Source organism: Epinephelus lanceolatus, chromosome 4 (genome assembly GCF_041903045.1).
Source record: "Epinephelus lanceolatus isolate andai-2023 chromosome 4, ASM4190304v1, whole genome shotgun sequence".
In the NCBI taxonomy this organism is placed as follows: domain Eukaryota; kingdom Metazoa; phylum Chordata; class Actinopteri; order Perciformes; family Serranidae; genus Epinephelus; species Epinephelus lanceolatus.
The window spans coordinates 8,633,236-8,660,503 of NC_135737.1; the positions used below are offsets into that span (position 1 = coordinate 8,633,236).

Here is a 27,268-nt window from a genome sequence, read left to right on the forward strand (position 1 = left end):
CTCGTTTCTTAGTTCCTGTTAGTACACGAGCTGCTGCATTCTGAATTAGCTGGAGAGTTTTTAAGGACTTACTAGAGCTACCTGATAATAGAGAGTTACAGTAATCCAGCCTTGAGGTAACAAAAGCGTGGACCAATTTTTCTGCATCTTTTCGGGTCAGGATAGGCCTAATTTTCGCAATATTACGCAGATGAAAAAATGCAGTCCGTGAGGTTTGCTTTAAATGAGAATTAAAAGACAAATCTTGATCAAATATTACTCCGAGGTTTCTTACGGTAGTGCTAGAGGCCAGAGCAATGCCATCTGGAGAAACTATGTCATCAGATAAAGAGTCTCTGAGTTGTTTGGGGCCAAGAACAATAACTTCAGTTTTGTCTGAATTTAACATCAGGAAATTGGTGCTCATCCAATTTTTTATGTCTTTAAGGCAGTTATGGAGTTTAGTTAATTGATTACTTTCTTCTGGCTTCATCGATAAATACAACTGTGTATCATCCGCATAACAATGGAAATTTATAGAGTGATTTCTAATGATGTTACCTAAAGGAAGCATATATAGAGTAAATAGGATTGGTCCGAGCACAGAACCTTGCGGAACTCCAAAACAAACTTTGGTACGTAAGGATGATTCATTACGAACGTCAACAAATTGAAAACGATCAGATAAATAAGATTTAAACCAGCTTAGTGCTGAACCTTTTAGGCCAATTAAGTGATCCAGTCTCTGCAGTAGAATTTGATGGTCAATTGTGTCAAACGCCGCACTAAGATCTAATAAAACAAGAACAGAGACGAGTCCTTTGTCTGAAGCAATCAGAAGGTCATTTGTAATTTTAACTAGAGCTGTCTCAGTGCTATGATGCACTCTAAATCCTGACTGAAATTCCTCAAATAAATTATTATCCTGGAGAAAATCACACAGTTGGTCTGCGACTACTTTCTCAAGGATCTTTGACATAAAGGGAAGATTAGATATTGGTCTATAGTTGGCTAACACCTCTGGATCCAGGGTGGGCTTTTTTAGGAGAGGTTTAATTACAGCTACCTTAAAAGACTGTGGTACATAGCCTGTTAATAGGGATATATTGATCATATCTAATATATGAGTGTTAACTAAAGGAAAGACCTCCTTAAGTAGCCTAGTTGGGATGGGGTCTAAGAGACACGTTGATGATTTAGATGAAGAAATCACTGCGGTCAATTCTTGAAGAGAAATTGGGGAGAAGCAATCTAAATATATATTAGATTCTACAGCTGTGTTTGAGGTTAGATAGGTAGGCCTACCATCTGAGGGCAGGAGGTCATGAATTTTGCCTCTAATAGTTAGAATTTTGTCATTAAAAAAGCTCATAAAATCATTACTGCTAAGGGCTAAAGGAATACAAGGCTCAATAGAGCTTTGACTCTCAGTCAGCCTGGCTACAGTGCTGAAAAGAAACCTGGGGTTGTTCTTGTTTTCTTCTATTAATGCTGAGTAATAGTTTGCTCTGGCATTGCGGAGGCCCCTCTTATAAGTTTTGAGACTGTCTGTCCAGATTAAACGAGATTCTTCCAGTTTGGTTAATCGCCAGTTCCTTTCAAATTTTCGCGATATTTGTTTTAACCTACGGGTTTGAGAGTTATACCAAGGAGCAAACTTTCTTTGCTTTGTTAACTTCTTTTTAAGAGGAGCTACAGAGTCGAGCGTTGTTCGCAGCGAGCCTACGGCGCTATCAACAAAATGATCAATTTGGGAGAGGTTAAAGTCGGCACGGGAAACCTCTGTTACTGAAGGTATTGGTATTGAATTTAACGACGAAGTAATCTTTTCCTTAAATTTTGTGACAGCACTATCTGATAAACATCTAGTATAGTAACTGTTGCTGAGTGGCGTGTAATCGAGTAAAAAGAAATCAAAAGTAATCAGATAATGATCTGATAGCAAGGGATTCTGTGGAAAGACTTTTAGGTTATCAATTTCAATTCCATACGTCAGAACTAGATCGAGGGTATGGTTAAAACAGTGAGTGGGTTCATGTACACCCTGACTGAAGCCAATGGAGTCTATTAATGAGATAAACGCGGTAGCCAGGGAGTCATTATCAACGTCGACATGAATGTTAAAATCGCCTACAATAATAACTTTATCTGATTTAAGAACTAAACTGGATAAAAACTCTGAGAATTCAGATACAAATTCAGAATACGGGCCAGGAGCACGGTACACTATAACAAATAAAAGTGGCTGCGAGGTTTTCCAGGTCGGATGTAAAAGACTAAGAACGAGGCTTTCAAATGAATTATAATCTAGTTTAGGTTCATCATCACAGAACCTCTTTTCATTTCAGTGCACATATTAACAAGTTCGAGTTCAGGATGATACTTCCATGCACAAACAAATAACCAAGACACTTAAAAGACCCGATATGAGTACTATTGTCCAACTGTTAATATGACCACACTCAATCTGATTATGACCACACTCAATCCGATTGTGAAATTATGTAACATCTGTGGATTTTTTTTCTTTCAATTTTGAGACAGTTTCATCATGCTGCTGCGCATCATCTTGAGCGAAAATGACATTAGAAGGGTTACCATTGACAACTTGCCTGAGACTGTTGATGATTTCTGCTCAATCCTGAAGACCAAACTGGGACTGGAGGGCGACCTTGTGATTCAGTATCAAGACCCTGAATTTGATAATGAACTGTGCAATTTAAGTAGCATGTCGGAGCTTCCTAAAGATAAAGCAACTTTGAAAGTGCACACCAAGTCTTCTGAATCATACCACACAGACTCAACTCTAGACACAGCAAGCCTGTCATCATCTTCCTTCGAGGAGGGCCCCAGTGGTACCCAAACTCGTCAGCTGCCTCAACCATTTGTCATTCCTGCCTTTTCTTTTGATGTTGAGTTGAAACTGAAGCAAGGAAATGAAGCCTTCCATAGAGATGGGAACCTTCTTGACATTTCAAAAGACATTAAATAGGACATCTTAGACAAGTTAGCAGAAGCCATATATGCTCACAATCCCTACCCATCACGTGATGAGTATGATCATGTGGCCCAAGCTCTCATCAACAAGCATCCTTGTTTGAAGGAACCATGGTCTGTCAGTGGGTGGTATTGCTGGAAGTTCAGTTTAAAATTCAAAATGGGCAACTTCTGGCAGAAGATGCGAGTGGCTGGATGCTCCGAGCTCATAGTCAATGCACGTACCTCTGGATCAACAAGTTCAAAAAGACTAAAGAGGGCCAGAAAGTCAGAAGTGAACTTCCTGCCAGATTTTCCAGAAGGGAAAGCACAAAGTGACCTTGAGATAGAGAGATCTGACATGGTCAGTGAGATGAAGAAAAGAAAGGTTGACTGGAAGCAAATTGGTGAAATGATGAGTAACACATTCCCTTTATGGAGGAAAGAGATTGTTGAAGATGAACCCCTTGTGGCACAAATCAAAGACAGGTGGCCAGCCTTGTTCTCTGAACGGCAGGTAAAGTGTTTTTGAGTGGTTTTCTTAAATGAAATTTTGCTCTTAAAGGGATAGTTTGGATTATTTGAAGTGTGATTGTATGAAATATTTACCCATAGTCATTGTATTGCATACAGTACAGCAGAGGTGCTGGTGTCAGAAGCTAAGCAAGGTACACTTAAGAATATTGTCACCACTTAACCCTTGTGTGACTTGTGTGTTTTCCCATCAGAAAAAGCTGTCTGGTGGCATGGTAAAGTATTTTTTTGTTTTTATGGTGGACCTTTTGCACCTTTTGTTGCTGGTGCTCGTCTCTGCTTCTCCAAACTGGGGGTGTGCTGACCAGCATCTACTGTAGCTACTACACTAGCTATGAATAAGTACCTCATACAACCCCACTTCAAATAATCAAAACTATCTTTTTAAACTTAAATAAAAAAAAGTGTCCAGTTTGAGTACTAATTAAAAGCATACTCTTTGACTGTGTTGTTTTTTTTTTCTTTTTTAAATCCACATCCACAGATTGAAGCAGAATTTGCTCACCTTACATCTGTTGATCTGAAGGGCTCCTTCTTCGCTGGGCTGGACCAGTATCTGGCAAGGTTCCTTGAGCTGTACAAAGCAAAGAGTGGCATAGTGGACCTGACCAGGCTGATGAGATGTCTCAATGATGACGTAAGTGTTAATGTTTGTTCTTTATCCATGCCTCCCACATTTGTTGTTAGCATCTTCCACACCATATTTGTGGAACTTCCTTCCTGATCTGCAGTACAGATATAAAATAGTGCACACAGCTTGTTCTGTGTTGGATGGCTTTTTTATCCTCAGATCTGAACCCCAACTATGGAGTCCTGTGTTGCAATCACTGACATGAATAAAGATTGACAGCTTGTCTCCACTTCCTCCCACTGTCCAAAATGAAGCCTAAATATCCCAGATACAAGTGCTGCCATCTTGCGCTGGTGACATTATTTGGAGCCAGAGTCTGTGCAGTAGTGATCAGGGTTGGAACCAAGGTATTGAGTTCCCGCCCATACAGCTGGTAGACTCAGTCATGAGCAGAGCTGAGCTGTCAGTCATGACATAAAAACCTGCTTTTTATTGCATCAAGTAGCTAATTAAAAAACAAAAATTGGGGAAAAATTCATTTGATTTGTACTTTGACTTCTTTGTTTGGACCATGTGGACATGGAGGGGGCTGGGTTTGTGACAGCTCAGCCACACCAGATGCCAAAGTTCCCCGAAGCCCTGCCCACTTTCAGTCAGTGCTCATGTTAACAAATTGGACTGACCATACCAAATGTCTCGTGGCATTCCGTGGGTGGCTCATGATCTGCAGCGATAGTTTCGCAGTGTGTTCTATTTTTTTCCCAGGGCTGCGAGTGAATCTGGCCAGAAAACACAGTAATCATGTAAACCATGTAAATGATATATTATGTATGATCTAAACAATCTGATTCTGAAACGATGAATGAAATTTGCATCTCATGCTTCATGATCAAGCGGGTCATTTTAACTTTAACATCATAGTTAATTTGTTTATTATAAAGATCAGCTTCCTGTGTGATTACGAAAGTGCAGTTGGCAGGCGAGAAGAAATGCACATCTAATGTAAATAGTAGGGCTTCTGTTCGCACCAGGATTGACATTTCACAGGACTTCGCGGCACTTCAGCATCCTGTGTGTCCCTGGCATGACCTGTACTGCAGCCAGCCACCAGGGGGCGATCGAGATGTTCTGGTTTGACTTTTGGGGAGCTCTCATTCTCTCCATTTTACATATAGATTTCCCTTTGACACTAATTGTGCACTACAATATAGTCATAGACAGCTCATATCAGTTGAATTAACCAATGAATGAATTTCTTAATACTGTGGTATACCTTAATACATGATACTGCCTAACGGCGGGGACAGACCGGAGGCCGCCTACTTCCATTCGACACCCATGTTAATCAGTTGTGCTGTTCACATAGATAGTGCCCTGGCGCAGAGCTCTGCTGCTGGCTCACAATCACCAGCAATGGTTTCAGCATATGTTCCATTTTCTCCGCGGTCCGTAAGCGAATCTGGAATCTAGAAAACACTGATAAGCACAGCGGATCCTTAAAGTCTTTAAAAGTATTACGTTTGATTTTAAAAATGTAAGGCCATAAAATGTCTTAATGTCTTATTTTTACTTGTAAGAAGTCTTAAATTAAAATTAAAATTTTGAGACTCAGTTTGTTAAACCTGCTTTCTGGAACAGGCCCCAGGGCGGTTCACCCCTTGTGTGTTTGCGCCGTAAGCCCCCAAGCTCTTGTCATGATTTGTGACTGGACAATTAGTAGCCTACATTATTTCATCTTTTCTAGAATTCATTATAGAATGGATACCTTTTTTTTGCTTGCATGTTACAATTAGCATGACCAAATGGTAATATTGATCACATTAAAATAACTGGCCTTGTTCTTGTTTTTCATATTCCAGTGATTACATTTTGGTGGAATGCTGAAACACAGTTTAGTAATATTTTTAACTGTTTACAAGCAGATAGTACTCAAACAATAACTGGTATTTGTTCTGTTTTTTTCTTCTTTTTAAACAGCGCTCCATACACCAAAAGAGGACAGTTCTTCTGCTGGGCCTTCCTCACTTTCTCAAGGACGATCCTTCCTGTTTTTTTAAGACTGTCGAGGTAAGCATTGTTTAATTTCTTTATTACAGTGGTCAAGAATAAGTTAAGTTAAAATGGCCTGTAGGGCCTGCATCGTGATACCTACTAAAATATACGTAATACACATGTGCTTTCTGTAGGTGTTAGACAAAAATATGCACTCCATTCCTTCACAAAAATGGTTGAAAAGATCTGTCCAGCTTCGATAAAATTGATTCACATTTGACACCAGGTTTGGTCTAAATCAGCAAATGGAACTCTTTGTTCTGTGGCCATGATGATGATGATGATGATGATGATTGGTATTAACATGACTGAAATGGTAACCCTGTTTCTGTTCTTATAGCTGCCAACATATATACATTACTGCTAGAACAATTAAATATGTTAAGATATTTTTGCTTTCTTTGAAATCTTGTGTAGGCCACAGATGATGAGGACACGTTCACAGAGGGGATGAAAGTTGGTGTTGTGATGGTGAAGGATGGAGAAGACATCATTGACACATCAGTGGTCCTTGAGGAAGCAGTGATCCTGTCTGATCTGAAGGACATCCCACATGCCACTGCCTTGCTTATGGGTCTTCTTTTTGCTCTCAACATAGACTATCCAAAGGAACTAAGATACACATTTGAAGTCATTCAGAAGGTCCTGATGAACATCGGTGGAGGACAGTGTTCCTCACTTGTGCATGGTTTAAGAAACAGACTCCTGCGGAAAACCATGTGAGATTGTGCTCAGATGACTCATCTCATGCCTGAGTGTTAAATCTTTCTGGTATTCAAGTCAAGTTCTTATTTTGTTGTCTATTTTGTAGTATTTGCAAATGCTAATTTTTCTGTTTTGTACATTACTAAATAAGCAGACGCATGGCAGCCAATTTCTGCCAGTAAAAGAAAAAATGTCCCCCATAGAAAATCGAAATTATGAGATTAAAAAAAGTCGAACTTGTGAGTTTAAAAGTTGAATTGATGAAAAATTGTGAACAAAAAAAGTCGAATTGATGTCGAAATTCTGAAATTAAAAAGTTGAACTTGTGAGTTTAAAAAAGTCGAATTGATGAGAGAAAATGTCCAAATTCTGAGATTAAAAAGTCAAGGTTGTGAGTTTAAAAAAGTCGAAATTATGAGAGTCAGAATTTCCACTGGCTTACCATGGGAGCATTTTTTGCTTAACAGGCGGAAATGGGCTTCCATACAGATGTAACTGCCAACAGTTTATAAAGTCTATGTTCAAGGCAAAAGATGGACCTGTTGCCATGACACTTGCTAAGTTCCTCTGAATAACTACAGTATACTGTATGGACCTCTGTTCCTTTTCAAAGATCCTCACGATCATTGATAGTTTTTGAATTTTTTTTTTTGGTTCAAAATTTTGCGTTGTTTGCATAGTGTTGTCTTTGTATTCAAAACAGCAATTTTAACGATTAGTCCTGTGGAATTGGTTGAGATTTTACATTCAACAAATGTTAGATGCTGAGTAGTGTGTGCATGTTGCTGGACAGTGCTGTTTATTTGTTGCTATTTTAGCATTTTCAGTTTTATGGTGACAGGCATATGCGCAGTTTAAGAAAATGTTACACATGTAAAGCCACTCATTCTTGGAAGTATTGACAAATTGACACTTGAAATGTTAAGTTTTAATTTTATGCAGGGAGTTGAGCAAGTCTTGATCTGTTCAAATATGGCCTGTGGTGTTGAATGTGAATGTCATCCTTGATCTTTCTGTGGCCCTCCACTGACAGCATTTTCATTTTTAGTGACAGCCAGATGAGCATATGTAAAGCCATTCATTCTCTTAGATGGCAATATTGTCACATAATACTTGCAATGCTGTAAATGTTAAGGAGGTTGAGTAAATCTTGACTGTTGACAAAGTGCATGCAGCAATAAATGTTTAACCGGTTGCATGGTAATTGTTTGTCTTATTTCTCTTTGAAACAAACTTGCTATAGCCATTAATTACAGGTTACTGTAATATTTATTTTGTTAAATCACTTTTTTTTTATTTAAATAATTTTGATTAGGTTTTGCTAAGCATGATTTTGAATGATTAGGTTAAATGGCCAATCAGAAATGGAGTTGGAAGTTTAAACTGGAAATGGAGTTGAATAATGTACAAATTTAAATCTATTGTACTAAGACAAAGTTATTACAACAGGCTACATTAGTTATGTTGAAATGGATGTTTAAGTTCAAAGAAATCTCAGATAAGTTCAATAGATTAATTAATTTAATTCAAATGACCTGACACTTTTAATTAAGCTAAAATAGATTTGCAAATTCAAATAACTATCCTAAGCAGTTCAATCAATTAACAAATCCAAGTCAACTTAACTGAAACAAAAGGTTTACACAACTGACCATTTTAATTAAGCTGAAATAGATTTGCAAGTTCAAACAACTACCCTAAGTAGTTCAGTCAATTAACAAATCCAAGTCAACTTAACTGAAACAAAAGGTTTACACAACTAACCATTTTAAGTGAGCTGAAATAGACTTGCAAGTTAAAACAACTACCCGAAGGAGTTAAATCAATTATGAAATCTAAATCAACCAAACTAATGCAGATGTTTACACAACAAGGAATATTTAATCAAGATAACAAATTATTTTTTTTCACTTAACTTAGAATTTTAAGGCAGCCCTTTCACTCATATTTTTAAGTTGAAACAACATGTTAGATTTTACAGTGTGGAGAAATATCTGCACATAAGGGGCAAGGCTGAAAACCAGCACTGAATGGCCATGACCTTTGATCCCTTAGGTGGCCATGGCATCATAGGTAACTTGCACATCTGTGAAGGCAGGTTTTCGAGCAACACATGCTGCCATCCAGACAACATCTTTTTCAGGGATGTCCCTGTTTATTCCAGCAACACATTGCATGTAACAACAGTGTGGCTTTGCACAGAGTGTGGGTACTGGACTGGCCTGCCTGCAGTCCAGACCCAATTCCCACTGAAGCACAAAATAAAACATCAGAGACCCTTAGACTGTTGAGCAGCTGAAGTCGTATATCAAGCAAGAATGAAAAGTTAAATTTCAAACTCGAAATTTCAACAATCATTGTCCTCAGTTCCCAAACACTTACTAAGAGTTGTTAAAAGAAAACTTTTGTGAAATGTTTTGCAGGCATCTGTGTGTGTCTTTGAACTGTATTCAACCAAATAAAGGTGGAAAAGGATTTGCAAATTATTGCATTCTGCTTTTTATTTATGTTTGACACAACATCCCAACTTTTTTGGGACGTTGGGGTTATATGCAGGGAGTTTGCAAATCTTCAAAGAGTAAATATAAACAACGAATAAGCTGAACTGCCACTGCTCAGATGAAGAACAAAGTGAAGTCCTAACGCTGATATAAAGAGTGGGAGGAATTTTGCTTCTTTTAAAGAAGTGGAGCTGAGGGTGTTTTCAAGGCTACCTGTAAAGAAGGCATGATATCACATATAATTGAATATTGGCTACTATGCATTGTAATTGCCTATACAGAGCATGCATTTATGATTACTGTAAGCACGTCACATGTTCAAATACCTGTCATACAGCACAAGCACAGGCTTCTGTTCTCAGAACATGCAACATCTGTTTATAATGTTCAATAGTTCTGTTCAGTCTCTCAGTCTCTTATATGTATTTTCTGTGTGGTTGTTCAGGTCAGGAATACAGGCAGGATGCACTCTGTGCCTGGGCAACTTTAAAAGTAAATGCTGAACTCTGGTCATAGGACAAAAGCTCCTCTTGCTTCCCTCTTTCTCACATTGAACTTCACCACAGAAGTGGTGGTGCTGCTGCGCTGCACCTCTGCTGCTGAATGACCACAGAAGGAACACAGTGGCCAACATCATGTACCGTAATAGGCCTGTCTGCTCCGCTGCTCTGTCTGGATCAATAAAGATATAAAGCGACGCAGAGAGAGACCCAGTGAAGCTGAGCGGCCTGCCAGCAGCTGGTCGTGTCCTCGGTCCCTGGCTGAGTCCACCGCTGCTGTCAGGTGGTAATGTGTCTGCTGACCTTGAGTTTACACCGAGAGCAACACACACCGACCTGCTCTATTTGCCAAATTGTTTCCAACAGCAGCAGCATTATATTTACATCTACAGGTATATTTATGGTATCTGGCAAACACTCTTATCCAGAGAAACATATTCAATCCCAGGAGCTAAAAGTCCCTTTGTGTTTAGAGCACATATTAATAACTGAACTTTAGGTCATACAGACTGACCATGAAGCCTTCTTTAAGATGCAGTGTTTGCAATTTGACTTGTTTTGTCTTCTAGTTCTCTTGTTGGCTTCTGTTCAAGGCATTTATCTCACTGTTCTCAGACTTGTTGGGAAGCTGCCTACAATGTATTGTTTTCAACATCAATTAACAGTACAAGCAATGTCCACCCTCGATCATTATATTAATACATGTGAAAAACAGTGCCCTCTAACTGTGTAACTGAAGCTGAACACAGATTGTAGCAGCCTTGAGGACTGAGTTTGACCAGTGTAAGAGCCCCAGTAGTTCTAGGCAGTTAAGAAGTAAAGAATACTGAATATGTTCCTTTATATCAATATTGTCAGCTTGCCACATGCACTACACTTTCCTTTGTCAACACTGCATTTTCTTTACTCTTGATGCCGGTTTGTCACTGTAACTCTGGCTGCTATCAGTTCCAAATATACAACTGTGTAGCCCTGAAGCAACTCATAGCCTGATGCTGTAAGACAGAAACAGAAAAACACTGTAAACAGTGACACTCCGATGTAAATGAGCTGCTTGAGTTGGTTGGAGGTTTGTTTTGAATCTGGATAGGGATATGCAGATACACTTCTTTTCTGTTAAACTCAACTTTGTTATGATCCATACCGCATCTTTGGGGCTGAAAAATAAAACCGATGAAATAGTGGCAAAAATCATTATTATTAGCATTACCACAATTAGCTGTAAATGCACCGTGCTAACTAAGCTAACAGCTAGCATTAGGATTATCTCCACTCTCCTGTCCAAATATGGTCACTTCTGGCTCCAAAAATCATAGATGGTGATGGTCAAAATGCCAAACTCAAAGCTTCAAACAGGAGTCTATGAACCAATGGGTGACATCACAGTGGGTACACCAATTATTTTATACATCTATGTTATCATCCCACGAATACATAGTGAAATGTATTAAATGTTTGATATTTTTGCTCTGTTATTTTGTTTGTAGGAATTATTAATTTGAAGATGTGAAAGTCAAGAGCACAGATCATTAATCTGTGCACATTGCTGTTACACCTGATACCTTCCTGGCTCTGTAACCATCAGCACAGGCTAAGAAACCAGACATGTGTTGACAAGGAGGGACTTGTTAAAAGATAATAAGGGAGTCTGCAACTCACTCCAACACTGAGGTGCACTTGCATACAGGTGGACGATGGCTACATAGTAATAATGAAAAAGGTTTTCATTGCACCGTTTTCGGTCACACACAGTTATTCCAAAAACGTCACATGCACATGATAACAGAGGGCAAACTTTCTGCCAAACAGCTCTGCAGGAATACGCATGTACATGGCAGCTTCACTGCTAATGATGACTATTTATAAGACCATTTTCTCGTCACACTGCAGAACTCAACAACAAAAACAACAGGGAGGCGGTGAAGGAAACCTCTTCAGTATTCAAGCTGCACTTTTTTTGTACTCTGCTCAACTAACTTTAACTTCAAAAACTTGAAAAATTTGATTTAAGCTACCAGAGTTGAATATTCATCATCAACTGATCTGTAAACTCTCCGCTCTTCTGTTCATTCATTAGAGCAAACCCCACACAGGAGCAGCAGTCTGCTTTTGTTCTCCGTCTGACTCGTGTCCCAGCCCTCGCTCTCATTATTGTTACTCTCATCCTGCGTCTGTACTTGTTATTATTCTGCTTGTGACCATTAGGCCTGTTCATCTCATTACTGTAATTCGGATTCAAGGCCCACACCTGCCATTACTGCGAGCACTCTGTCACATTAGGAAACTCCTGTCACCGCTGCAGTGAATGCAGCAGCGGCAAATTAGTTCTGATAGAAAAGTCTTCAATGAGACACAGAGTGGCAGCAGGGAAAGACATGACTCTGTTTGCGCGCGCGCGCATGTGTGTGTGTGTGTGGGGGGTGGGGGTGGGGGTTGGGGGGGTGGAAGGAGAAAGTGCGTAAATTAACAAAATAAAGGCAAATTGTGAATGCATATTTGTGTGTGTGTGTGTGTGTGTCTGGAAGGGGGGTGTTTTATGAGGACGAGAAGGAGAGAATAAATGTGTGTATGTGCATGCAAGTTTGTTGTGTCTCAGAATCTCAGTTTAGTGTGTGTGAGTGTGTTACTGTGTGTGTGTGTGTGTGTGTGTGTGTGTGTGTGTGTTATGAGATCTATAGCTACCTAATGGACCTATTTTCTAGTCTGAGTTGCTTCAAACGATTCAGTCGGAGCAAAGAAACTAATGTGGCTATTAAGGCTGCATTAGCTGAAGTCACACACACACACACACACACACACACACACTCTCTCTCTCTCTCTAATTGCGAGTTGTTGCAAATGTTGTCTTCTCCTATTATGAGTTTGTAAAAAGCTGTCAGTGAGGTCACCCTCAGGCCACTGAAGCCCATCAAATCCTGCTGTAGATTTCTGGGTGTTAACCTTTAAACGTGTCTTTTAAATCTCATTTACCGCTTTTTACGTAAGCACAGAATAAACCAAGGATGCAGTCATTTCAACTAATGCAAATGGTATGATTTATCTTGCAAGAAAGCAGCTATGTCAAACAAGGAGCAATGGGTGTTTTGGGGGCAATTTTCTTTTTCTTTTTCTTTTTTTTTACCCAGCAGCCAAGGCCGATGGGAGTTGATCATGTTTGACATCGAGGTAAGAAACCCAGCAGGAGTGTCTGCAGCGTTTCATTGATTTTCATATTATCTTGTGGGTAAAAATGTTCCACAATTCAACGGTAGCTCACAGATCTGTTGAGTGAAAATGAAACAGTGCGATGGGCAATTTATCTCAACACGCTGAGCCCTGACTGAATACGTAATACTGTTAAAACTGCATGGCTTTACATCTTTAGATCTGCTGTATGTTTGTCTATTTGTTTCATAATTCAAATGAGCCTACTGGAAAGAGATAAAAGAGAGAATATAATTTACACAATAAAAAAATAAAGTGCTGCAGGCACAAATAAATTATTTAAAACAGACAGCAACTAATGTCTTATAAAATACAAAGGAGGAACTATGTCAGTATAACAGTAATCCATCATACCTGTTCCAGCCAAGTGGAGAGAGGACATTTTACCACAGAAATGTCTGAGTGTCAGATCCAACAACAACCAATAAGATGAGTAACTCTTTATTAATCCCTGTGGGAGAATTTGTCTTCTGCAATGCACTCAGGTTACTTATAAAGTAATAGTAAGTCCAGTGAATCTAACTTGAGGGCCAAATCTATTTATTTCTATCCAACGTGCATTCCAAATATCCTACAAAGACTAGACACCCAGACAGAATGACGAAACATGAAATGTTCAGAATTTGAAAACATGATTAAGCAAATACTGAACAATTGAGTAAATACAGGAGACTACACACTAGGGATGTCTACCAGCTATGCATGTCAGTCTGTAGGTTCAATTACACACACACATATACACGCAGTGGTGTAATGTAGGGAAGTAATAAAACATTGTTGCAGTGTTTAAGAATTTTTAGGATTACTCCACTACATTCCCTAAATAAAATGTATATTTTTACAATGAAGTAATATTCTAACAGGTGACTTTAACTTTGACCAAAGTTATACAGTATTCTGGTAAGATATCTGTACTTTTACTCAAGTGTGGCTTTCAGGTACTTCATCCGCCACTGCATACACACACCTTGCTAACGGCTCATCATCAATGTTAGTCAAACCAAAGAGATGACTGTGGACTTCGGCAGGGCTGACACAACCTCACCTGGTGCAACAACACATCCAGCATCATTAAAAAGGCACACCAGTGCCTCTGAAATTGAATAAACTGAAGAGGGCAGGACTGGACACTAAAATCATCACATCCTTCTACAGGTGTATGATGGAGAGTATCCTCACTTCCTGCATCACAGCGTGGTATGGCAGAGAGACATGCACTGCAGCGGGTGGTTAAGGCTGCAGAGAGAACCATCGGCTGCGGTTTACCACCCATTGGAGACATATACATCAGCAGATGCAGGGACAGGGCCTCCTGCATCATGAAGGACTCAACCCACCTTGCAAATGAACTGCTGGCACCCCTCCCCTCACGTAGGAGGCTGTGCAGCATCTAGGCTAGTACCACCAGGCTGAGGAACAGCTTCCTTCCAGATGCTATACGACAGATAAACTGCACTACACTGCATTTTTGAACCACACTATCCTGAACTGCTGTTACTTTAATAGTAACTTTTATTGTGATCTGGATATTTAAATCACATTTTATTTTTTATGTTTCTTAGTTTTCAAGATTTTAGGATTTTAGTGTTGATTGCACATTGCACCGTTCACTTATTTATGTATTTATTTATTTAGTCAGTTCCTTATTTGTTGACTTAGTGTTTCATACAATGTTCATTATGCAATGCTCAAAAAGACCTGAGTTCTACATTTTATTCTTTTCATGTATTTGCATAACTGTAATGACAATAATGAATCCTTGATCCTTGATCTTTCTCATGCACTGTTACTGTAGCTGGGAGAAACCACTGTGTGAGCCCTATATATGGATTGAGTCTGACACACCCCAGCTTTATGTGACTCCTGGTATGGCAATCACCTCCACAAATCAGACCTGATCTGTCACCAACAAGCTCAGCCAAACATGGGCAGGAAGCAGAAGAAGCATCAAGCCTGATGTCACTGAACCGAAGCTCAAGATTTAGAGGCTACATTCTTTTTCTGGGACATAACAGTTATCAAACTAAATTAAAAGTTCATCTGAAAACCACAGTCACTGGCGCCATGACAGTTGCATTAAATGTCTCCCACTGAACAGCAGCCTACCTCTTCAGCAGGGAGGGGGGCCGTCCTCTTCTCACAGGGCACGAAGCAGTGCTGGCGCTCATCCGGGTTCACTTTCACGTAATCGTGGTGCACACGCCCACGTTGGTTTGACCGGACGACCCAGCAGACATGCGTTAAAAGCTCTCAAAGTTTGTCATTTGCTCAGCCAGCTGTCCGTCAAAGTCTGCCAAGATTCCCTGCACAGAGACCAAGAGAAAAGGATAAGTGGTGAGAAGAGGGAAAAGGCTGAAGGGGGGTATAAGAGGACAGATGCCTTGAGAGGATGGCAGAGCAGCCAAATGGCAACTTGGCTGGTAAAGTGACATGTTCCTTCAATCAGCAGGAACCATCATTGGGACGAGGAGAGAGGACTGGGACAGACCAAGATGAAAGACAGACTGAGAGAAAGAAAGCATCATGGTTAAAAGGAGGCTCCATTCCTCCTTGTGTCTTATCAATGACAGAGTGACAGAGCTCAGACTATAGAGAGGAAGTGAAGCCGAAGTTGAGACAGTAGCAAAACCGCCGTCTGTTAATCAATCAGTGTCAGGCTGCAGCCATTACACTTCAGCTACAGACAACTGATGTTTTTCTAAGAAACAGATCCTGAGAGAAATGTGAGTGAGTATCCTTTGATAAACAAGCCTGACAGGGCAGCAGTAAGACAGGAGTACCAACACATAATCTTATGTCATAATTTAAAGAGTAAAGAAACCCACTCAGCTTCTCTGTGCCCTCTGCCCCACTTTTTTTACTATGTTGTTTGGTGCTAGGCTAGTTCAGTAGCAACACTCACTTGCTGTATCAACACTATAAAGTTGACTGAGACAACCTGCCGTCAACTTGTTAGGGGTAGGGTTGGGGCTTAATCAAAGACTACATAAAATAAGTAGATGTAATCTCTGGGTCTGAAAAGTGAAGCCAATTTAAACCTGCATTCTTCCTAATGGCCAGCAGGTGGCGACTCCAATGGTTGGAAAGAGAAGTCTGATTGTAAGTCATTGAAATGACATGAAACATTTTCCTAATGAGTTTATGGTCTGAATTGCTAAGTTTAAAGTCTTTTTCAATAAACCCAACAAACAGAAAAAAAGGCTGGCATTATACATTTCTGCACACCATGGATACACTAATGCACTCATTTATCGGCCGCACGTCAGGTATCGGCTGATATTCACTTTGTTGACTGCCATCGACCTATAGGCAAATAAGATGGCATTTGCATATGGCAGTGACCAATGTTTTTCTTTTGTGTCAATTTTGCACAGGCTTAAAAGCGGGGATCCAAACTACTTAAGTCCTGTCAATCTGGCACATTTCAGGGAACAACCCTATTGTTTAGCTGATAATACTAAATTGTGAACAAAAAATCTGTGCTGACATCAGCAAGAGGAGAGCTAGTTAACATTAGCTGTAGGCTGTAGGTGGCTGGAACTAACCTCTGACTGAGGTTGCATAACCTCATATACTAGCTCATATACTGTGTTACTTTAGAAATGTTGATATGATGAATATGAAAAGTTCAATTGCAACATATTCCTGGTTTGCAGAAATGTACAATGCCAACATTTTCTTCTGACATCTGGGCTGTGAAACAAATTCAAAGCATAATGTGCTAACAAATTACCTCATTTTCCACATTGCATCTAAACAATCACAAGCAAGACAAGAGATTTTTTTTCCTATATTTGTGGTTCCTGTACCTCCTCTCCAATTGGTTTCTTTCTGTTCTGTCTTGAGTGCTGAAGATCAGAATTAAAATCTGACACTTCCTGCCAAAGTTTTAGATAGCTAAAAGTTTTTTCTTGCTTTCACATTCAGTTGTAGCTGCAGGAAATATCTAGAGGTGACAGCATGTTTGCTGCTTCTGGCAGGTACCCACAGGAAACAGTAAAAAAACTCCCAACAACTATGCAGACTCAGGTATGCAAATTACAGAACTGATTACTGTTTTTATTGGAGTTCTAGGGTGGGTTATTCCTTTATTGGCCACACAGTCCCGAGGGATGTGTAGACAGGGGGACAATGGACAAGGCGCAGTTTCGAGACCTGTGTAGAGTTGCCAAGCTGGGCTGATTTGAGTCAGGGCAGCAGGGGGAGGACTGCCAGCATTTCTTTTTTTTTTTTTTTTTAACAGAAGTGCTGACAGTTCCCAACCAGAAAATGTGCTTAGAAACCCAGACAATTTCCTGCAGTCACCTATTTAGTCTTTTCCACTTCAGTCTCAATGGATCTTTTTATAACTGTGGCAACACAGTTTAGAAAGTGGGCCAAACTCATCTCCCATATGTCTCTGTGGGAGACTGAATGTTGAGTGTCTCAGTGGGGATGAAGAAAGGCTGGAAACTTCCCGACTGAGAGAGAAAGGCAGCGGTATTTAGTGATGAAGCGAAAGACAGGAGAGATGTAACTAAGAGACAGAGGGGGGAGGGATGAAGAGAGGCAAAACTGTCAAGGCGAGAGAGAGGGACTTCACACCATCTGTCTATGATTGTTTTTGTTACTCCCAAAGGTTACCAGCTTGGCTCTGTTTGCTCTTCAGTGTTTTACTGTCAGAGGTAACAGTCATGTAGAGTCTTGACGACCATCACACAAGGTCAACGTTTTATTTTTTATCTGCAAATTGTGTGCAATCAGCAGGGAAATGTACCTGACGAGGCTGCCAGGTGTCATCAGCGCCTCAAGCAGTGCACCGCCAGAGGGTGGATCAGTTGTCTTTGCTACTTGCCTCTGTGGCTGCTGCAGTTTGGCACTCATTGGTGTAACACAAATGTCTGATTTGGTGATCAGCTTAGCACCATATCCTTTATCTTAAGTCACATGATGTATTTTTTGTCATCTTCCACTTTGACAGTCTCACAACAATGCCCAGTCTTTGTGGAGGCACCATGGACAAAGCAAGTAACAAATCAAAAGCTAATTTTTAATTCTGCCACATTTAAAAAAAAAGATTGTTTTCGTTTACATAATTCAGAATGCAATCTGGAATTTTATTATAAACTTGTGCCTTCATTGTGACATGCGTTTTAAATTTGACCATATGTTAAATGTTTTCATTCCTGTGAATCCCTTACAGAGAAAACAGACCTGACACAAGAATTACCAGTGCTCATTCCATCTCAGCATTTTGTCTCTAAAACTAAACATGCCAACATGTGTTCCTCTGAAAATATTGACTCTTTCTTGATTTCAGAACAGAAAGTCTAATCAGAGTGCTGATTGGTAGAAGATAGTTTCCATCTGTGCTGATGATTTCCATAAAAAAAGTAAATTTGCAAACCAGAGAGCAAATTAATGATCAGTCTATTGCATTTATGTCCATAGTATGCTTCTATGTACTTCTGAAAACAATTATTTGGTTAATCAAGTTATTGAATGACTGAAAATTAGCAAGGTGACAATTTAGATAATTGTTTTTATTTGCTGTAGCTAATTGACATAACTTCCTTGAGGCAATAATGATATTTTCTGCTGTTGTCTGTTTAACACTGCACACTTCTGCAAACCACAGATATACGTTTGTACGTAGGGTTTAATTCAAACTATAAGTTTCTACAGTGCTGTGTTTTTTTAAAGACCCATCGCTGTTTTTCTTGCAGCTTTTGGGCTCCAAAATGTAGACATGTAGTAGTGACCTTTCACTGTTTTTCCACGGAGACTGTATAAATAATGGATGTAGCTACCATGAAGTCCCCCACTGGTTTGTGGTCCACCATTCTGAAGCCTCTAGTTTGGCATTTCAGCCATCACCATCTTGTTTTTTTTGGAGCCAGAAGTGACCATATTTGGATGAGAGGTTGGAGCTGTGAAAGAGTGAGAAGTGGATCTGACTGAGAAGCTGAGGACACTATCAGCAGGCAGCCTGTCACTGAACGCCACCCACCCTTAAATATGGGTAACTTTGGGCCTTAATAAAATGTTAACGGGTAAGTTACCCCCTGTACAGCTGTCATGGTTGTTTAAATTAGCTATAGAGACAAAAAACATTTTTGTACCAGGCTATTAACATGTTTATTTCTGCTGTAAAGTTAGCCATTTTAACATGGGGGTCTATGGGGATTTACTCTGTTTTGAAGCCAGCCTCAAGTGGCCATTAGAGGAACTGCAGTTTTTAGCACCTCTGCTTTGGCTTAATTTTTCAGCTTTGGGGGTTGATCATGTCCCAAAAACCAGAACCAGAAACTCTGGACCAAAACACAATCATTTCCGAAGCATAACCACGTGATTTTGTGTCTAAACCTAATCACATGTTAACCACAGTGTTGTTGAAACATAAAATTTAAACATAACTACCACATTATAATGCGAAAATGTAATGTATTCATGGTTTGCAGAAAACCACGTCATTTGCCACAATGCCACTTTTTTCTGTCAGTTGGGTTGCTCACCATGATAAAATGTATTGTTTTTGTTTGTTTCCAGTAGTGCATTCTTCTTCAGATGGGATACAGCAGCAAGATTTGTCCACTGGCAAAAGTCAGTGATGCTACAGAATCTGTAATTCATCAGCTTGAATCTGGAATTCAACCATGAATACTTTGTGATGAAAGCTGCTTCTGGCTGTTGTCCAGCATTCTCATCTTGTTAGGAAGCCACACATTACTAAATATGAAGGATGGGGGGTGTCTTGTGTGAACCAGCAGTCTATTCTTCTCCAAAGTGTTAAGTGTGTGAGGTGTTGAGCACACACCATTTGGCTCAGGCAGACATTTTTTAAAACTACAATGAGGAGAAATTGCCTTCTGCTGGTGCTGACTTTCATTCCCACTTTGAAACTCTTCTCACAGTGAACCGTCACTCAGGCCAGAGGAGCTCTGATCACTACACACACTTCTAGTGGCTGCTTTAAACTCTGGCAAGTAGTGAAATTGAAGGTCATACTAAGTTACTGTTGCGCATGCTTTGGATATGAAAATGACTTAATGCCCAAAGTGCAAGATGGGATGTAAATGAATAAAGTTCACACAAGGAGCTTTGCAACACCCCATACTGAACATACTAGGAGACCAAAATTATCTGCATGGATAGTTTATCCAAGCTTAAAAACGTGACCTGTGTCCAGAAACCAAATATATTTGTGTGCAGTTACAGTAAGTTGTTTAAGTGTTTATGTTATACATTTATTGTCAATATACAGGCCCAAGAAACCCAGTATCAATCGAGCTCTGGTAACCATGTGAGCAATTAACTGAGCATAGCGTTAGTTCATGCAAGACACAGTGTCAGCTCAGCTCACATTCCAGCTACATCAGCTGATTTAAAATGGCCAAATTAAGTGATGGAGCAGCTGATCAATGAAAGGGAGTCAGCTGATACATCACACGATTCCTATCTATGCAACCAATTGGCAAATGTTATTCAGGGTACCTATTTAAACTGCTCTGGCCTGCCTCCTGTTGCTGCTTCCTCTACAAGCCACTTTGCAACCCGCCTCCACCCCAGCTCCTCCTTTTCATGTTGTGTCTGACTTATCAGTGATTGTCATTGATGCTGGCTCTCCTTGCCTTAAGCCCTGCCTGTATATACTCTGCCAGAACACAGAAATGCGTTCTTTTTCTCAAGATGGCAAGAACAAGAACAAACTTCGTTCTGGCCAGGACATTTCATACTTCATGAGAAACTCACGCGCAGAACTCCTGGGAAGTCCTCATGGGCCCCTCCCACTGCCGCATATGTCACACATGCTTTTCCGCATTAACCACGCCCACTTCATATTTCTGACCAATCACACAATAGTTCGCGGAAGACCACACAAGATAAAAGTTCTGTCCAGATGGTGAATCGAGAACAAGCTGCAAGAAATCCCAAACCAGGGCTGCGAGAAAAGAATGACGTCATTCTTTTCTTGCAGCCCTGCGAGAGAGAACACATTTCTCTGTTTTTCCATCTCATTTGCACTTGGAAGGGCAGACAGATGTGCTTTCTCTGCCTTATGGCTTCCCATGCAGGTGCGTGGAAGGGCAGAGAGGTGTTATCTCTCCGCCGAAAGATGGAAGAAGCTTTCTGCGTAGGCCTGAAGAAAGGCAGAGAGGCCCCAGAACAGAGCCATACCGCCAACTATAATACTTCAAATGGAAATAAAGTTCTCTTTGACTTAGGTGTTCCTGTCTGAAATAAACTATGTATCTCTCAACATATTTTGAATCGGGCAGTTATAACAACCTCCTGTCTCTCTCTAGTTTTAACTGCGGATGGAACCCACTTGGCTTTAGAAGTTAATAAGTAAAGACATTTTTAGTCCAACCTGGCAACATTTTCTAATACAGAAGCAAGAGCAGATCATGTAGTGATTTTCAGACCTCGTGACCACCTCATTTCTAAGCCTCTAACACTAATCCAACCTGGCGACATCAAACAGTGTTGATACCTCAATTCTGCACCCAAAACCCTCCTCTGAAATTTAATAGAACCTGAAGTGACAACACTAACATTCCTCTCCCTCTGTTTGTGTGTGCCTTTTTTCTCTTGTCAGTTTTTCAGTGCTAAATGATATAACCTGGCAACCCTGCTCCTCCCTCGAAAAAATAACGTGTCCCACTCCAAATAACCCCCCTTTTTTTTCTCCTCAAATGTCTGATGGTAAATATCTCTGAGGTCAAACTTACAGCTATCCAACCTGGCAACTCCACACTGTATGAGTAACTTCTCCTGTCAGTCTGATGAAGGATATAACCTCCCTCTGCAGCTAACAGTATTTGAAGTGGCAACACAGAGAGCAGTTTTGATTTCCACCTGCAAAACTCACTTCAACCTGGCAACCGTAACTCTCTCTGCCTTCTTAAAAATCAAATAACCTGCTTCATGTTTCCATCCCTCTACCTGATTGCTCCATCTGTTTCTCCAACCTGGTGAATTCACACAGTGTTAACAAAACCTTACCTCTGCCATCATGCATCAAATGACCTCCTTTTAGTGCTATCATCAATACCCAAAGTGTATAACTTTATACAGCTGGCTGGCAGCCCTTCTCCAGTCTGGCAAGTCTTCCTTGCTCTCCTGTCTCAAGCCAAATAACACTCACATTTCTCTAATATTACTGCTTTCTCTGGTGGCTGGAAATATTTTCAGGGACATAAGTTACAATAATCAAACCTGGCAACTCCAAACTGTGTTGAAAACCAGAAAACCAAAATCATGTCTATTTGAAGTGGTTATGTTAACAGTTTGTTTTTTTAGGAAATTACACTATTCATACAAAGTCAGTGGAAAGATGCCAATAGATGTAAACAGGTACACATCCACTCTAGGTGGCACAAATTAAGGCAAAGCGGTATCTGTGTCAGCTGAAAATTTTTTGTTGAATGTTCCTTGAAGAGGCACTTGACTGATATAACACACACACACACACACACACACACACACACACATACACACACACAAAGGATTATCACCTTGTGGTTGTTTGCCTCCATGAACCAGTCAAGTTGTACTCACAGTTCACATCTATGTCTGTCCAGAATCATATGTGGCCATGACAGTTGACAATGCTTCAAATACGGATGCTGCTGCAAATAAGCTACAGTACATATCTTACCATATGGATGCCTCGTACACATTTTCAGAAGATCTACACAATTAGCACAATTTCAAAGTGGACATCAAGATTAGTGCCACCAATTCAGTGTCTGACCAAATGTTTCTAAGTTATGATGTTGAATAATAGCCAGATAAGTATTTTTTTTCAGAGATCATGATGTCACAGTGACGTTGGCCTGTGACCTTTTGAAAATAATATGACATAACTGCATCATTATATTCTACTAGATATTTCTGTTAAATGTTGTCATATTTAGCACATCAATTGTTGATTTATGGCCAAACTTGTGTTTTGTGTAGTCACCTTGACCAGTGACTACCAAATTCAAATCCATTCATCATTGATACCAAGTTGAAGTTTGTACTAAATTGGAGGAAACTCCCTTGAAATGTTCTTGAGATGTCATGTTAACAAGAATGAGACGGACAAAAGGCCACAGTGACCTTGACCTTTGATCACCAATTCCAGTCCAAACAGACGTGTTAGGATCTATGCCTCATCAAGGGCCTGACCTCATAACAGATTGGCTATCAGAAATATTAATAATTATTAATAAAAAAATATTAATTTTGTTTAATAATGTGACTTAATTTAGATTAAGTCACCTCATGGGGCACCATTCCCGAAAAGGGAAAAAATGATAGCCAGTAAATGGTATCAGTCTCATAAAGTTCACTAAACTTTTAATTTTAATTGATAATTTAATTAATAACTATAACCAAAATTACTATATTGACAGTAAAGGCTGAAGGATGATGTTGGGGTGCTAACTCAACTTGGTTCTCCTTGTTGCTTGCAAGTTAGTTGCAAACCTTGTGTTTGGCACATTAACTTCTCTGGTTCCAGGTTGTGCTTCTGCTTTGAGCGAGGGAAAGCGATTCTTAGGGCCAAGAGCAGCCAAAGTCTGTGAGCAATTGCCCCCTTCGATGGTTTAGGGGCAAGGCAGGGGTCTGAGCTGGTCAGCAGCCCAGAAGGAAGAGCCATGTCTTGGCTGGTCAAGGGCCCAGGAGAAAAGAGCATCTGAGCTGGTCAACAGCTCACAAGGAAAGAGACAGAGAGAGTGAAGAATGCAGAACTTCTCTTAGAGTTTGCCTGGTGACATCACAAAGTCACATGACACCGTAAAAGTGGTGTCCAATCAGGGTTGAAGACTAGTCTCTCATTTAGGTCACAGAATGGGGCATCCTGTGGAGATGAGGGCCAAATAGCTGTCTTTGTTTGAAGAACAAAGAACATGAGGTTTCTTACCATTTAAGATGGCAAGAGAAGCCTTCACATGTCCAGTTTAGATTTTAACAAATGACAAATCATCTGTGGTCCAGTGAATCCCAACAGACGTTTGTAAATAAACAGTAAAATAGTCACACTAAGTACCGTTCAGATGTGGGCATTTATCAGTCAGGTAAGGTGACATGAAAGATGTTCTCAAGTTGCATTGTGGGAAGTGAAGGATAAAGTGTTTCTGTAACTGAGTCTCTACTACAAAATAACTGTCTCTGCCTCTTCTGCTTCATAATACTAATTATGTCTCCCCAGCTGTATTGAAGTGCAGGACTAAATGAATAAAGCTTTTTGTTATAGCAGTCTCTTTCTTTGTTATTCTCTCTGTCTCCTAAAATTTAATTCAATTAGGCTACAGAAATTACTGGAACAGTTGTCATAAATAATTAAGAATATTCTCAAAACAATTAACAGCACATTGTGATGCACACTGATCAATGCGAGAAAATGATCTGGCTGCTGAGTGGTTTAACATTATTCTGTCATGTATCAATGTCCTGCTCTAATGAAAAAAAAAAAAAAAAAGTGGTTTCTGTAGGGAAACACATTACTCCAATTTAGTTAACTCTAATCTGGCGACTTAACGTAGTTAATGGTTAACATCAATACCCCCTGTGTCTGAATAAAAATCCTCTATCACTGATACTGTTAGGACAATTTCTGAACATAATAGGCAGGAAATCAGTGTTTCAGCTTTTTATTTATTTTTTTGGTAAATCTACCTGGGTTTTCTTTTTCTTTTCAGCCATTTCCCGTGTGGCTCAAGAGTTGCGGAACAGACTTTAAATCAATCCACCAAGTCCTAGCCTGTCAGTCTGATGCCAGTGCTCTGATGAACTTACGTACGTTAGTTGGGACCACTGTAACTCCACAGATCAGCTTGTTCATAGGTGTGATTAAAACTGTACTTTTATTGTGAAATGGAACTACTTCCTTCCCGTGCCTTTGCCTGAGGGAACCCCAAAACTCAGACTACCCAGTTTTCCAAGATCCTTCATTTTTTCTGAGCTAGGTGTGAAACCCAGTCCATTGGCCCAATTTTCAACCACAAATAACCAGTGTTACCTGTAACACCTTGTGATGTCACCACATCAATAAAAAATCTTCCTCTCTTTCTCCTGGACTTTTCACACTGCAGCTGCAGTGCAGCAGCCCCTCAGCTCTTTGCTCTCAATCAGCAGACACACCAAATTTATTTTCCTCATGGACCCAGAGGATGTAAGAGCCTGTCTGGAATTCCTGGTTAGTGAATAAGCAACACTAACTGAACAGTAAACTAGTTAGCATCAGCAGCTAGACACAAGGACTGCAAGCTCAACACATTCTCACTCCAACCTTGTCATATATTGATGTTTGGTCATGGACTTTCCATGTCCACATATGACGTGAAAGGTACCATGGGTGCATTACCTGTTGGTGCTCTGGCATGCCCTGTCAAGTTCTGCCTGTTATGTGCATCATTTGTTTCCAAAATACACTTTAGTTTTACAGGAAATGTACTGTTTGCATACAGTCTCTTTCAAAATAAACGCACTACGTTGGTACAACACTGCTAATTGATGTCTTTTTTCCCCTAACATCAAATGCACCTGTTTGTTTTGCCATCACACACGGTTGGGTTTAGGAAAAAAGAACAGGGTTTAGCTTTACAATCTTATGGGAAGCGAACACGGGTCTCCGGGGTTAAAGTCAGTGGTTGCTGTACCCATCCAACACCCCTGCCACCCACCCGCCCTATTCAGACTTCTGCCACCTTAACTTTAGTTCTTGCCCTGCCATGTTTCCCCCTGACGCAGCCGGGTGCCATTAAACTGTAATGGTTACAGGCCACGTATAACGCTGATGTGAAAGGACTGGTTATCTTGTCTGTGTCATTGCCCAAAAGCCAGATTTCGATGACCTCGGAGTGAGACCGCAGTGGCCAGCTAACTTAGAAACAAGAAGAGCAAAGCAAGGTAGCACCAAGCTACTAACTCTGTGAGGACAACAATGAATAATCAGTTTTGGAACAAAGCACTGAAAGACTGCACCATCACCAATTCCTACAACAGATGTGACTGCTGGCTAACAAACTGCAAGTCAGAGCAGCTCCTGTTCCATTCATGGACAGACTAGTATTAGCACTGACATGGTAAAGGCACAGGGAGACTGTTTAACTTTGTCAATGAACATGGTACATTATTGATTTGGTTTAACACTTCACTGAGTTTAATTGTTATGCTCTCTTTGTAGCAAGGTTGTTGAGTAACACTGTTTGGCTGTGGTACCACTACGTTGATGTTGGTTATACTTAATGTGGACACAGGGTTAAGCATGCGAGTTGCCCTTCTCTTAACTTACCCAGCACCTTTATCCTATGCAAATCACTCTTAAACATACTTGCGCACACTGAGAGGCAGTTCAGAGCTCCCGCTCCACATATTGTCCTTCTGACCGACATCGTGTTCAGAAAGAACCCCCCCCCCCCCCCTCACTCAGTCACCATCTTTGAGTCGGCCATCTCTGTAATTTTTCTCTCTGTCTGCCATATTGTTTTGTGGCCCCTTCACTATTTTGGAATACACATGCTGTCTGATAAATGTTGTAGAACTAAAGAACTAGAATCTTGCCAATCTCTTCCATTCAAATCCTTCAAGCTTTACTAGTTTATGTTGGTTTTGAGCTTCTTCAAGGATGAACCTCCAGAGGTATAAAATTAAGTTGTGTTCAACCTGGTGACCTTCCTGCAATCTTGCTACCAAAACCACTTTTCTCTGTCACTGTAACCACCTTTAATATTTCTTTAAATCATGTTGAAAAGACCTGTGAGTGCTCTCCTATGCCAACAGAAGTACAATGTAGCTGTGTCATCTTTGTGTCCTCCCTAGTTTGACATCATCCCAAAAGCTCTTTTATGTTTGTCTTGTATAACAGTATCAATTCCATCTGACACTCAGAGACCTTCTTTTCAATGGTACTAAATGTGCTTCCTTCTAATAGCAATCTGAGTCTGAGATGGACATATGAGCTGCTGTACTTTCACAGATAAACGTGTACAAAATACAAAAAAAGGGGAGAAAGACGGACACATAAATGATGAGACTGAGGGACCAAACAAAATGCTAATAAATGATTAACATTATTGTCTAATATACTTCTGACGGACAGACTGATGACTGCTTGGATTAAAGCATTAATGGTGACTTAAGACTATTTTTTCCATATTTTCATGCTTTCTTTGTCCTCTTTCTGTACTTTGTCAACTTTCTGGAAACAACATCATCCAATACTTCCTCTGAATTTAATTACCAGTGTAAAGTGGTAATTTTTTAAAACCCTGACA

The 27,268-nt window shown here is 40.1% G+C and overlaps 1 protein-coding gene across 2 annotated transcripts in view; it reads right to left on the reverse strand.

Moving 5' to 3' along the window:
* LOC117260308 (leucine-rich repeat and fibronectin type III domain-containing protein 1-like protein) overlaps positions 1 to 27,268 on the reverse strand; it is a 575,214-nt gene that overhangs the window by 275,002 nt on the left and 272,944 nt on the right. For both annotated transcript variants that reach the window (XM_033632283.2, XM_033632282.2), the window contains exon 4: positions 15,129 to 15,325. The gene's annotated coding sequence lies outside the window, so the exon portion shown is untranslated. The remainder of the gene's footprint in view (positions 1 to 15,128; positions 15,326 to 27,268) is intronic.